We start from the raw sequence: 11,998 nt of genomic DNA, 5'->3' as shown, positions 1-11,998 counted from the left end.
TTAGTCTGATTGGACTGCCATAACAAAATACCATGGACTGGATAGCTTATAAACAGAAATTGTTTTCTCACATTTCTTTAGGCCAGAAGTTGACGATCAAGTTTCCATCAAGGTTGATTTCTTGTGATGAATCTCTTCTTGGCTTTCAAACATTTACCTTCTCACTGTGTCTCCACATGGGCTTTTCTCTGTACCTTGAAGAGAGAGAGAGAGAGAGCCCTTAAAAAAAAAAAAAAAACACTAGTCCTATCAGATTAGGACCTCATAACCTCATCTAATGTTAGTTATGTCCTTATAAACCATATCTCCTAATACAGTCATATTATAGTTTAAGGTTTCAACATATGAATTGGAGGGAGACTCAATTCAGTAACAATATCATCCATTTTTAAATCACTAGAGAATATATTTGAGTCTCAACATTGCTTTTTTAGTATCTCCCACCTTATCTGAATTCATTTTTCCAAAACTTGTAATTTATAATATTATTTCAACACATATTTAAGTATATATTATGTGCTAGCCTTTGTATAGAAGTGTTAAAAATTATGGACTTATATTTTCCTAGTACTTTTTATGTACTTCCAATGCCTAAATAAATTGGATACTGCTAGAAGCAAATTTTAGTTGTTTTTTTCTCAGTTTTTTTTTTAGATGAATTTTTGCTCCCAGGCGGGAGTACAATGACATCATCTTGGCTCACTGCAACCTCTGCCTCCTGGGTTCAAGCAATTCTCCTGCCTCCCATTTTTTCTCAGTTTTAAATGGTTTTGTTATTTTGTTTCCTGACAAGAGTTGTGTAGCTTATTTTGGACACTCCAGCATGAGAAAAGTAGCTTCATAAAATAAAAATTAAAATAATTAAAACTGTGTAATTAGAAAAATTAAATAAAATTTTTGAAAGTCAATTTGCTACACCTATAATGATTAATATGTGATACAGTATCAGTGAGATTCCCTATGGACATTGAAACATTAATTGATGATAAATGATTCAGAGATTGACTTTATTGCCTTCTTGCAGCTCCAATATAGATTATGGTAATTATTATTAAAAATAATTTCCTGTTTGACATTTTATACTGACACTAATCTTTTATTGGTCCATTTGAGAACTCTTTCTTAAATTATGCTGCTACTGCCTACTTAGCGCAATAATTAATGGAGCATCTAATAATTATGATAGTGAAATATGAACCTTATTTTTAAAATTTGAAGTGATGGAAATGATTAAAAACCGTAATCTTACTTTAGATAGCAAGCTGACTAATAGATATCACAGTCGTTATAAAAATGCTTCTCTTATTGACTCCCTAATATGCTTCCTTGCAGGTTCTATGCTATTATTTTCAACATTTTCCTCCTGATATGGTTTGGCTGTGTCCCCACCCAAATCTCAACTGAATTGTATTTCCCAGAATTCCCTTGTGTTGTGGAAGGGATCTCGGGGGAGGTAATTGAATCATGGGTGTCAGTCTTTCCTGTTCTATTCTTATGACAGTGAATAAGTCTCATGAGCTCTGATCAGTTTATCAGGGGATTCAGCTTTTGCTTCTTCCTCATTTTCTCTTGCAACCACCATGTAAGAAATGCCTTTTGCCCTCTGCAACGATTCTGAGGGCCCCCAGCCATGTGGAATTGTAAATTCAATTAAAATTCTTTTTCACCCCAGTCTTGAGTGTGTCTTAGTAGTGTGAAAATGGACTAATAAAAGTAAACTGGTACCAGTAGTGTGGGGTGTTGCTGAAAAGATACCCAACAATGTGTAAACGACTTTGGAACTGGGTAACAGGCAGAGATTGGAACAGTTTGAAGGGATCAGAAGAAGACAGAAAAGTGTGAGAAAGTTTGGAATTTCCTGGAGAATTGATGAATGGCTTTGCCCAAAATGCTGACATCAATATGGACAATAAAATCTAGGCTGAGGTGGTCTTAGATAGAGATGAGGTACTTGTTGGGAACTAGAGCAAAGGTGACTCTTTTTACATTGTAGCAAAGAGATTGGCATCAATTTGCCCCTGTCTTAGAGATTTTTGGAACTTTTAACATAGACAGATGATTTAAGGCATCTGGTAGAAGAAACTTCTGAGCAGCAAAGCATTCAAGATGTGACTTAGGTGCTGTTAAAGCATTCAGTTTTATAAAGGAAGCAGATCATAAAAGTCTGGGAAATTTGCAGCCTAACTGTGATAGAAAAGAAAAACCCATTTTCTGGGGAGAAATTCAAGCCAGCTGCAGACATTTGCATAAGTAGCAAGGAGCCTAATGTTAATCCCCAAGACCATGGGGAAAATATCTTCAGTCCATATAGAGACCTTCATGGCAGCCCCTCTTATCACAGGACTGGAAGTCCAGGAGGAAAAAGTGGGTTTGTGGACCAGGCCCAGTGTCCCCGTGCTGTGTGCAATCTAGGGACTTAGTACCCTGTGTCTCAGCTACTCCAGCCATGGCTGAATGGGGCCAATATAGAGCTCAGGCTGTGGCTTCAGAGGGTGGAAGCCCCAGGCCTTGACAGCTTCCATGTGGTGTTGAGCATGTGGGTGAACAGAAGAATTGAGATTTGGCAACCTCCACCTAGACTTTAGGAGACGTATGCAAACACTTGGATGCCCAGGCAAAAGTTTGCTGCAAGGGCAGGGGCCTCATGGAGAACCTCTGCTAGGGCAATGCAGAAGGAAAATGTGGGGTCAGAGCCACCACACAGAGTCCCTACTGGGGCACTGGCTAGTGCAGCTATGAGAAGAGGGCCATTGTCCTCCAGACCCTAGAATGGTAGATCCACTGACAGTTTGCACAGTGCACCTGGAAAAGCCACAGACACTCAATATGCCAGCCCTGGAAAGCAGCGGGAGGGAGACTGTATCTTGTAACACCACAGGGGCAAAGCTGCCCAAGACCATGGAATCCACCTTTTGCATCAAGGAGACCTGGATGTGAGACATGACGTCAAAGGAGATCATCTTAGAGCTAAAAATTTGACTGCCCTGTTGGATTTCAGACTTGCATGGGCCCTGTAATCCTTTTGTTTTGGACAATTTCTCCCATTTGGAATGGCTGCATTTATGCAATATGTGTACTCCCGTTGTATCTAGGAAGTAACTAGCTTGCTTTTGATTTTACAGGCTCATAGGTGAAAGGAACTTGCCTTGTCTCAGATGATTTGGACTGTGAAGTTTTGGGTTAATGCTGAAATGATAAGACTTTAGGGGACTGTTGGAAAGGCATGATTGGTTTTGAAATGTCAGGACATGAGATTTGGAGTGGCCAGGGCAGAATGATACGGTTTGGTTGTGTCTCCACTGAAACCTCAACTTGAATTGTATCTCCTAGAATTCCCATGTGTTGTGAAAGGGATGCAATGGGAGGTAATTGAATCATAGGGCCCGTCTTTCTGGTGTTATTCTTATGATAGTGAGTAAGCCTCATGAGATCTGATAGGTATATCAGGGGTTTCTACTTTTGCTTCTTCCTCATTTTCTCTTGTCACCTCCATGTAAGAAGTTCCTTTGTCTCCCACCATGATTTTGAGGCCTCCCCAGCAATGTGGAAATAAAAATCCAATTAAAACTCTTTTTCACCCCAGTCTTGGGTATGTCTTTATTAGCAGTGTGAAAATGGACTAACACACTTCCATTCCTTATTTTGAACAGATAAATATTTCTGCCACCTGTTTGAAGTTCTCCAGCTTAAAATGTTTTAGATCCTACCCTGTATTTCCTAATAAACCTTCCCTTTTCCTAGTTTACCCTTGATCTCTCAGGAAGATGGGGATCTCTGCTCTCATTCACTCATGTCTCAAGGAAGACAATCTACTCAGCATCTTCTTCTTTACTTCTATGCTTTAATTTCTATTAAATTAATAGAAATTCATTAATTTAATTTGTATCCATATTCCTGCCATATAGTTTTTTTCCTTAATCATATCCCTGCAAGGAAAAAAAATATTATTTCAGTTTTCTCAGGATTGAAAAGAAAGTAATAATGTGTTTCCAGCCACAACCACCAGCATTCCTTGGAGAAATCCTTGAATCCAAATCTGAGGAAAAATATGAAGATAAGTATGTAACACCTTTTTCCCAGAAAGCAAGGAACTTTTCATAGTATGATTGGAATATATTCAAAGGTCCAGAATCTGATTAAAAGGTGCTCCCATGGGTTAAATTTAGGACAAACAATGAAATTTTTAAAAAATCAATAAATTTAGAAAAAGATTTATAGTAACAGATTATAAAAATTTGAATGCAAAATTTTTCATGTGATGTGATGATGTTTAACAAAAGAAGGAGGAGTGTAAGGAGAAAGTATTTCTGAACAATAAAACGTAACATACATTGATTGAAAAGATCACTTTCTTTGTCACTACTGATGCTATAATTATCAATGGACCTAAAGAACTGAATAAAATGCTATTGGAGAACATGATATTTATAGGATATTTTACAGCATCTCAAAGTATCACCTAGCTAACTACTTATTCATTGTAAAGAGAAATAAAATGCCTTTGCAATGGAGAATTTCGATGAACACTACCTTAACACAGTAGATAAACTTAGCACAGAAATAATGGTACGCACTAACTCTATGTGTCTACACTGTGATGCAATGAAAATATGCCACCACTTGGGAAATGTTTTTGGCAACAAAGTTTAAACTATTTGTGATTATGAAGAAATATCACACATATCCAGATTGTGTGTCATCCCACATTGGGACTGATTATACAAATAGACAATGGCAGGAGTATATATAAAAATAAACTTTGCCCACAGTCTGCAGTAAACAGCCAATGAAGCCAACCCACTACTCACCTCCAAGTCAGACACATCATAGCCACACCATTCTCTCTAGCAACCAGTCTAGGAAGCCAAAAAAACAATTGGCCAAGATGTGATTAAAAACTGAGAGTTTCTCTAATTTCCATCCTCACTTTCAACTTAGGACTAATTAGAGCAAGCTAAATATACACCTGTAACAAATCACTTAGGATGTCTTGCTTCTACTTACCCCATCTACAGCTTTCCTAATGTAACAGTTCACCACTTCCCTGTCTATCTTTGACTCTATAACAAAATACAAGTAATGAGGGCTCCCTTGTGCATCAAACTCTGAATGAATAGACTTTACCGGTTCTCATTTTGGTCTTTTTTATTTATTTCTGCATATAATACATCTGGCCTTCCTAGACTTTTCAAAAAATCCATATTTTAAAAACAAATTATGAGGTGTGTTTTATACTAGATAAAAATAAGTATTCTTGGAGCAAAGTGTGCAAATTACTTTTAAATATTACAATGTATGTGTGTGTGTATGTGTTATTGTGTTTATGATTAGATGGAAGGAGATTCATCAAATGTGGTAAAAAGTATAAAATGTGATTATTAATATTAGGTAGGTGTTCATTGTATATTCTTTTATCTTTCTTATAGGTTTTTGATTTTTACAAATAAAGACAAAGAGGGAAGGAAAATACTGTGAAGAGATGATAAATCATGGTTATATCTATAATATAATCCTAAAGCTAACTTCTTTTTACTAATGTACCAAAGAAAACTGGAATTTATGTTCATGAGCAAGGTCATAGTACTCTTATTTATTCAGATCATGTTTTGATTTTAGCTGAGGTGTGATCCTCTGCATGAGCTAAAGACAGGCCATTAGATTTTAATGTAAATTGTCATTATGTACACACAGTAAACAGTCTACATATTTCTAGGAGGTCAAGTGACCAATATCATAAACATTTTGAAATATAAGTGTTTATTTACTTAAGGATAAGCACCTTTAATAAACAAGGATGACTATAAATTATTAAACAGTCTACATATTTCTAGGAGGTCAAGTGACCAATATCATAAACATTTTGAAATATAAGTGTGTTTATTTACTTAAGGATAAGCACTTTTAATAAACAAGGATGACTATAAATTAGTAAAATTAAAAACGTGAACCTACATTTGTGTATTTAGTAATAGTTGCTCCTTGTTTATTTATAATATCTCAGGGAATGGTTAAAATGCCCAAGAAAATGCTTATTTAATTTCTTTTAATATGATATAATACTAATTTACAGTTTTTGCTGCTTTATAATTTACACATTATTTACAGGTAGCACTATGTGATCTGTACTTGATACATACTACCCATAAAAAAGGAATTTAGTATTCTAGTTATTGCTTAAAATATAAAATTATTACTTAACCCATAAGATCAATGTGTATACAAAAACAAAATTTAAGCCAACAAAAATTTTACATCAAAACAGTTGGAGTAAACATATTATAAAATAATATTAATTAGTTTTACCTAATGATATTAGTTGGTTTAATAATATTACCAAGTTTTAAAGTTACTTCATTTTAGTTGCTTTACCATCCAGCTATTTCATTACTCTGGTAGTCCATACATTTACTTGGAAAAGATTAATTCAATATAAGGTGAGATTAATACATAGGTGGGAGTATTAGAAATCCTGAAAGACCTGAGAAAGTGTAAATAACATTGAGGAAAACCACAGAAATTGTCTGGCAAATAAGCAGCCAAAGAGTAAACTAATAGGAGGCCATGGGAAATCAAAAGACTAAGAACCTTAAAACGTGTCTTCTACTGTATTAAGTATTTTTCAAAAGATAATTAAGTTGATCAAAATCTAAAAACACTTATTAGGAGCTGACATTCAATCTACATAGTGTAGGGGATATTAACAGAAGTTAGAGGTGAGACAGAGGAGAGTTTGAATTTTAATTTCACCCCTAACAGCTGTGTATATTAGAAAATGTTACTTTCCTGAGCTCCATTTGCCTTGTCAGTAAAATGGGGTTATGGGTGTTAAATGCCCTAATATATGTAAAGTGGTTAACATCATGCTTAAAGAAATTGTTAGTTATTTAAGTAATAATGATGAAAATATTATTATTATGGTCAACCTTTAAATATTTATTATGCCCCAGCACTGTTAAAAGATCTTTAAATATATTAACTCATTTACTCTTCATAATATAACTACCAAGTCAATACTGTAATTATCTTGATTTGATAGTTAAAAACAGTAATGGAGGTCCAGAATAGCTAAGTAAGTTGGCCAAGAGAGTATTAAAGGCAGAATCATGTTCACTTTGGTCTGTTGGTTTCAGTACCCATGCTCTTAATCATGACTTGTGTTTCTTGTTGACCGAATCCTGTAGTGGCCCATCTCACTTATAATAAGAAGAGAACTGCTGTCCTCTGGAAAATATGAACTAAAATTATGGAATTCTGCTTGGTACATGCTGAATATGTGGGTTGATCATAGATGCAATTCACATGAATGCAGGCCATGGGACACTGTGGACTGGGCTGGCTAGAGAAAGCTTGCAACAAGAGTGGGAACTCATATGCTTGGGATTAGGAATAAGAGTCATAAAGTAGGGGTGAGGGAAAGGATACGGGGTGGGGAGGGCAGAGGCATTCCATTTGGGCACTACAGAAAAGAGATGCCAAGGTAGGAATATAAAAGCAATTATTTAGAGGTCAGTCTTGGAGGAGATAGTGATTTTTATGCTTAGGAATAGTGGAAAATAAGTTCGGAAATGTATGATTTAGGCTGTGGGTAAAGTGAGAATTCAGGGGATAAAACATTACAGGAAATAATGAAATTTAAGGAGTGGGAAGGGATTCAGTTTCTTATATAAAGATAGAGCCCCAGTATTAAGCAGGCAGCCCGCATGGAGTTTGATATTAACCAGAATAGTGACAACAGTTGAAGTGAGAAAATCTTTAAGTTGGATCTGTAAGTTCTTGGTGAATGAAGAGGTAGGACCACAAGGTTGGCAACTAGAGGTGTTGTGTAGTGTGTGCACATGTGTGTTTATGAATAATCATGCCATTATTCCATATCACAGAATATTTACATATTAACTATATGAGGTACCTTGGCAGTTATAACTGGTTTATGTCTTTCATTTGTTGAGAAATGTTGAAGGTGCAATTCAGATTGCTGGAAATATATATAATGGCAATCCCTCCACATCTTAAAGTTATAATATAAACTTTCCCAATTAATTAAGTGATGTGCAGTAAAATTTTACACTGCCTTTTAATGGCAATTTGCATCATAAACAAAAGAATAGGAAATGTTAATTGGTTCAAGAATGATTTTTCTAAGTAACTGCACTTATTTCCATTGTGGAGTGAAGCTCCAAAACTGAACTCAAGCTCTCTATATGCAGTTACGGCCTAGGTGAGCTTGTTGGAATGCGTGCTTATAATTACACTGAATAATCAATGAAAAAACAGGAAACTTCAAAGGCTAATGAATAGAATGCTGTATGGTATTTAAGGTTTTAAAAAAAGAACTATCTTTTCATTTATTTTCTTTGTGCCTTTTGCAAAACGAATTCCCACATTTCACCTGCATGAACTCTAACTGGGGCATATGATATTCTCTCGATCATATAGGCTCATTTCATTAATAAACCTGTTACTCACAGATTTATAAATTTCCATTTTTCAGCAACCACTTATCACTGTTTATTTTTTAAATAACTTCTATGTGTTACAAATTGCTTTCATGCTTCATCAAGACTGAAATCCTAAATAAAATAATGCTTTATGGTCTTTCATGTTAGAACACTTCATTGTCATTGATCATATCCTCTACCCTAATCTAATTTACTACTCCATCTAATCTAATCTACTACTAATCTAACATTAAAAACAACAAAAAAGTAAGAATTATCAGTTTTCATTTGCACTTAAAAGACCCCTTGGATTAACTATAATATTTGCCCTATTTTTAAAAAGTGCTTCCTAAATAATACAGTTCAGAAAATTGTGGTTTTAATAATTTATTAAACAAATCTATCCTATCAGCTAGATAGAAAAAATAAGTTCTATTGCTCTACACCATTTCAGGATGACTATAATTGACAATAATATATCATATACTTTTAAAATAACTAGAAGGAGGAGAATGAATATCCCTAACACAAATAAATGATAAATTTTTAAGATAAGAGATATATGAATTACCCTCATCTGCTCACTATACATTGTATATTGAAACATCACTAGTACCACAGGAATATGTACAATTATTATTTGCCAATATAATAAAATAAAACAAACAAAAACTAACACATACTTAAACTTAAAAAAATTCAAAACACACTCTTCAAAGATAATAATTCATTCAAATTTTTTCAGAAAATACTTTATTGCTATCAAAACAATAGCTTTAGGGGAATTTGCTGGAGTTCAGGCTATTTACTGAATATATGTGCTTTCTTAACCAATCTGAGTAGTTTTAAAATCTGCACATGCAGATGATAGCAGGAGACAATAAAATCTTTTCATGCATAATAGAGAAAAATCTAAATCCACAGAATACTTGGTAAATAGCCCTGGTAATATAAAGATTTAGGGAAAAAACAATGGAAACAATCTTTTTAAAAAAGAATATTTATTTACTAGATTACAAGTATCATGTGAAAACCCAGAAGCTGAATCACCAGGCTTTAAGCTGTGATTTTAGGAGATTTGGTTTTCCAGCATTCTCCTGGTTCCTCATGCTGACCAAGTCTGGCATCCTGGGCCCTGCTTATGTACCCATTATGACTATATTTCCACTCCCTCTCTCTACCTTTCTCAAACTGGTCGTTTATTTAAAATGAACTTATCGAGTGCCTAAGCTAGCCAATTGTGCTAAGCACAGTGTTAGGATTTGCTAACTCCTGTGAGGCATCATTTCTTTGAGAACGTGTTTTCTTCAATTGCTTGGACATGGGCAGCTTCTCCTCCCCTTACAGTAGGAAATCATGGAAAAGAAGACTCTAATCTTCCTGCGATGATAGATAACCACAGAGCACTGGACTTGAGAACTCAGAATTTGAAAATAGAAAACTCTGCAATTGAATCCTGATGAAGCTGTGTAATGTGTCAATTCAGCTACACTGAAATACTTTTTTTATTATTTCTTTTTTGGTAGGTTTCTGGCTAAATGGATCACAGAAAAGACTGTTGGGAGAGATTCAGAAAGTGAAAGTGAAGCAGCAGCCATTCTGTAGCTCTCACACTTTGTTACTCATTTGCTAACTTCTTTCCTTACTTTGAGTCAGTGGCCAAGCCTGCAAAGACTCCACCTTCCTTTTGTTCCTCTTTTAGCTTCATAAATTCCTATATCAGCTGTGTGTGTTAGGTATGGCATATACAACACCCATACCACTGAGATTCACAGGCAGTAACAACTGACTTAGCATTTAGCCTGCCCTCATGTGCTAAAGCTTGTGCTTTTGGGTTCCATTTAACTGCTTGCTCTCACCCACCTGACATCTATCCCTCCTTCTCTGCTGCCTGTGTTGTATGTACTTCAATGTCCAACATCAAATACAGAAACAAGATATTTACAGATACTACTTAACCAATTAGCATATGGTCAAGCCTCTGAAAATACTGTTTGAGGTCAAATCTCTATTAATTTATCCATTTCTGGTTCTCTGACTGAACACTGAGTGATATGCTTGATATCACCAATGACCACCCAGGTAATTTCGGAGTAATAAGTGATTTATCTTCATTAAATCTCAGTTTTATTTACTACAAAATGGGAGTTTTGTGTGAAATAAAAATTAACGTATGTGTTGCACTTAGCAAGAGATCAAACATTTTATAAACATTCAATCAATAATAACAATTATCATCACTCTATCCTAACAACCATCATGTTTTCTTCTCTTTTTGCTATTGGACTAAATACAAACAAAATAATACAACAGGAAAAAAAAAAAAAAACAGCCAGCAAATATAAAAAGAAAATACTACTATTCCCCAATGACAACTTAATCTTATTGTTATAATTATTATTTTCCTTCCAAGAGCCTGCAAAACAAAAAAACTAAAAAACCTGTTAGAGTCAGTGTTTATCTCAAGCTCACTACACATTAACAAATTCTTCCCAATAATCACTATGGGAAGTTTGCTTCTATAGAAAACATTTGAATCATTTAAACAGCATTGGTTTTTGCCTAAGTGATTCTTGTTGTAAGAACATTCCCTGCATCAGTTTGAAAATAGGAGCATCTAGAAAATCTACTAGATTATATTTAATGTTTTTTAGTATTTCTTAGTTTTCAAGTCAAGTAAAAAAGCTCATTTTAAAGTTTTTAACATGGGATAAAGTTAAGTTGGCTCCAGAAATCAATTAATTATATGGGAAAAGATAGGAAAATTAAAAATTGTAGAAATGAAAAATTATTTTATGTTACTATATATATAAAATACCATACTTAGGAATATCAGACCTGTGCAAGTGAGAAAATCATTACTTGCTTAAAATAGTCAAATGTCCATATCTTTCTGTAGTTCTCATTTATTAGATATAAAATGGTGTATTTATTAAAATATCCTTGAAAGCATCATAATATTATAAAAACGTTATAATAAAGGTGATATATCCTGGACATAATTCAATAAAAATTATAGATTTATTATATAATCTCTATAGTATATGTATACAATAGCATATATACAGAGAGAGAAAGACCTACAGAGACAAGAAATAAGAACACTCAAATATAGCTGATAGAAATATAAATTGGTATAGCTTTTAAAAAGTCAAGAAAGAAAATGTTTTAGTATATAGTAAAACAAATGTGTATTTACATGTGAATTCAGCAATTTCATTTTTTGGAGTAAAGACAAAGACTTATCTCCAACAATATGAAAATGCACATGCAACAGGTTATTCATTGTTTTTTGAAAGCAAGATATTGGGTGAAGATGTATTCATAAACATAAGAGATTTATTGAATAAACTATGACAATTATACACTAAAGTCTGTATTTCTTATTTAGAAAAACTGAGGGAAATCTGTTTTACCAAAAGTGGAGAAGCAGTCATACAATGTTTGGTGGAAAAAAACCTGATAGAGTGTCTATAGTGTGCTATCATTTGTGTAAAAAAAGAGGAGTAATAGGAAATATACATGTGTTTTTTTTTTACAAAACAAAACCTAGGAATGATAAA

This window comes from Aotus nancymaae, unplaced genomic scaffold (genome assembly GCF_030222135.1).
Source record: "Aotus nancymaae isolate 86718 unplaced genomic scaffold, 86718_ANA_hifiasm-v0.15.2.pri h1tg000022l_1, whole genome shotgun sequence".
Lineage (NCBI taxonomy): Eukaryota > Metazoa > Chordata > Mammalia > Primates > Aotidae > Aotus > Aotus nancymaae.
This window is presented reverse-complemented; position numbering follows the sequence as displayed.